This window comes from Manis pentadactyla, chromosome 13, assembly GCF_030020395.1.
Source record: "Manis pentadactyla isolate mManPen7 chromosome 13, mManPen7.hap1, whole genome shotgun sequence".
Taxonomy (NCBI): domain Eukaryota; kingdom Metazoa; phylum Chordata; class Mammalia; order Pholidota; family Manidae; genus Manis; species Manis pentadactyla.
The window spans coordinates 25,770,739-25,774,110 of record NC_080031.1 but is presented as its reverse complement, the minus strand read 5'-3'; positions in this window follow the sequence as shown (position 1 = coordinate 25,774,110).

Below are 3,372 nucleotides of genomic sequence, written 5' to 3'. Positions count from 1 at the left end.
CCCAAAAGAGTAGAAAGATGTTGACAAAAGGACAGGACAAGAGCAATGCAGGAAAACTAAGTCACAATCAGTTGAAATTGGAGCAAAAGGATTGCAAGCCCAGATTGTGTGTCATAAGAAGAGAGAGAAGGACAGGAAAAAAAGAAAGGGAGAAGGAGAGAAAGAATGGGAGAGAGAAAAAGAGAGAGAGAGATAAATGTTGATTTAATTTTTGAATATGCTGGATATAAAGTTAAGGTATACATAAAACTAACCAAAACTGCAAATATTAATTATACAAGTGGTAGATATTGTACAAGTGACAAATAATATTTTACAATAGTTTCTAATCTTAATGATATAAATGTTAAATATTTGGAAAATATGTGATTAATTTATATTACAGGTATATAGGGCATGGAAGGCTCTTGGGAAACATGCATGCTTCATGATCTGTTTGTATCCTCTATTCTAAAGATTTGAAATGTATTCTTTGTCCAAGACAAATAAAAGCCTTCTCACTATCATGAAAATAGGTTTGTTTTACTTCAAAAACAACCTTTACTTGGCCAACAACCCTTGAGTGCTAGGGATTCCAAAATTGACAAAATAATCCATAGCAGATGAATTAACTGCAATTAGAAACCTAGAACCTAGGAAAGTAGAGTGAAAAGGACATGCCATATACCTTCTTCATTTAACTAGGATAGCTAGTAGGGCAGATTGTATATTAACAAGATGACCTCAACAAGATATCCCATCCCAAATGCTCTACTGAAAACATGACATTGAAGGGGCATGCCTCGAATGTGAGTAGGTCTGTGACTAAGGAAGAGCTGATGTCATGTGATTTCTGAAGCAAAGTGATAAGATGCTTGTTCTTTGAACCTAGTGATGGCTGTGAAGAAGGAGAGAGAGCAAATGTTGGGACCATAGGTAGGTCAGGTCCCAGATGACAGCCAGAATCAACCTCCCCATATATTAGTGAGCAAGCCTTCAGATTTGCAATGTCCAATATTGTAACCATTAGGCACATATGGCTGTTTAAATTTAAACTTAAGTTATTTAAAAACATTTGCAATATGGTACTAGTCACAATCAGCAGCCACATGCAGCTAGAGGTTACTGTACTGGACCATGTAGATAGAGGATAATTCCAGCAATACAGAAGATTTTATTAGATAGCACTGTTGTCTAACTCCAGCCATGGAGTTACTTCAAGCCTTTGGTACTTGCCAGCTGAGGTCTCAGATAAGGGAGATGAACTAAGTCAACCCTGATGTACCCTTTCAACTCCAATCCTGTAGAAATGGTTGTTATTTTATGCATTAATTTTGGGGTGGTTTCTTATGCAATATAAGGTAACTCAAAAATATTTTGGAATCTGTAACTAAGGTGTTGTTACAACAGCAACTTAAAACATGTGGTGCTGGTGTTGGGGCTGGGCTTCAAATGGAAGGCTATTAAGGAATATTTTAGCAAAATGCGAAAGTGTTCCAGGGAATGTTATTACAAGCTGGAGTAAAGTGACACTGTGTAGTGGCAGAAAGTTTGGCAACAGTGTCTCCTCTGTAATGTAGAAATACGAAAAGCAACAATCAACCATATGATATAGTGGAGGTTTCCAGTTACAATGTGAAAAACGTCACTTTGCTTCTTCTAGCAACTGATGACAAAATTCTACAGGGAAGAGATAAGTCAAAAACAGATGGGCTAAGTACAGATTTGCTGTGTTGAAAATAAAACTAATTGTTATTCCTAGGCTCTGTGGCTAGCACAGATTTCTGAAGAGAAGATCACAGAGCAGAGATCAAGCCCATGAACTTTTAGGAAAATATGATCTAACGAGGAAGCTGAAGGCATACTGTGAAGCTAAAGGCATACCTTTGTTAAGGCTTGAGAAAAATCAAAGGCTGTGACTCATAGACTTTACAGACGAATGCCTTCTAAAAAGCTTAGGACTGTGCCTCACAGATACTCTCCTTAACAATAGGGCTTCTGAGATCCTAAGAGCTTTCAACTACAGGTTTGTGATGAATGTGATGTAGCAGAGGGTCTATGTTGAAGATATATGTGGTTGTATCTTTTGTCTAATGTAAGGAACCCATAAAATTGATGATTTTGTTTTTGTTTTATAAAGAAAGCTGTACTGGCAGGAGAATGACCAGCTTAGAATAAACATTACGAATGATAGAGATTTTTGGATCCTTGGCTTCTTACTGGCAGGAAGTAGGCTGAAAAGGGCCACTTACTTGCACACACAGTTTTATTAAAAAACAAACAACAAAAGGTAACTCAGAGTAGAACCAAAAGTCCAAATGGCAGAATCAAGAAGAATCAATCACAGAAAATGGAAATATGTATCTGACTCATTTCAGAACTGCTATGAATCAGAGAATGTGCATGCCTCCCATTTCCTTCTTTTTTAATTTCACTGTATGAAAGGTGTGTCAGAAGCAGATAACTTATATCTAATCTTAGGTCACCTACCAAAAGGAAGTGTACTTGAGAAGCTATACTAGAGATCAAATAGAAGGTGTCTCATTCATACCTGATATAGATGGCAAAGGTCTGAAATCTAAGCCAGGGACTGCTATGGTGAAGGAAGGAGACTTTGGGGGAGTGTGCCCAGAGGATGAGTGTATTTTGTATGCAAGAAGCATATAAATAATATGTGACTAGAAGAAGGACTATGGCCATGATAACACATGGACTCACCGTTTTCTGACATTCCTTTTATTTCTTCCCTGGAATCTGGACTATGCAAACATTGGACCAATGGAAAACAGAAGTGACTCACTGCCATTCTCAGGGTCTGGCTTTAAGAAGTTGGCAGTTTCACTTTCTGTGTCTTGAGATACCTGTCATTTTGGATCATCATGCTGTCAGGAGAGACCATGTATAGATAGATGGTCTGGCTTGCAGGACTAGATGAGGTCCCAACAGAGAGCCACTATCAACCTCTGAGACTTGAGCAAGACTTCAGATAATTTCAGCCCCCAGCTTTCAACCCACCTCAAGTAATACTGTGTGGAGCAGGAGGTGGAATCTATCTTGGCCAGAAACACAGATTTCTGAGCAAATAAATTATTGTTCTTGTTTATATCCCAAAAGCTTCAGGTAGTTTTTATGAGGCATAGATGACTAGAATCACAGGTTATAACCCTAATTAACTCAGTGATGTCAAAATTATGGATTACATGCTAGAAGTCCTATCAGCGGGATAAAGCAGAATGTGAATTGAATTGAATATTTCCCATTGAATAACAAAGGGAAGTGAAGTGAATGGTGGGAAACATCCTATAATTGGTGCTTACTTTGTGAGTGAAAGTAGAGGAGAAAGCTCACCATTGAAGAGAAAGGGATAATTTTTCATACAAGGAAAAGGAAAAG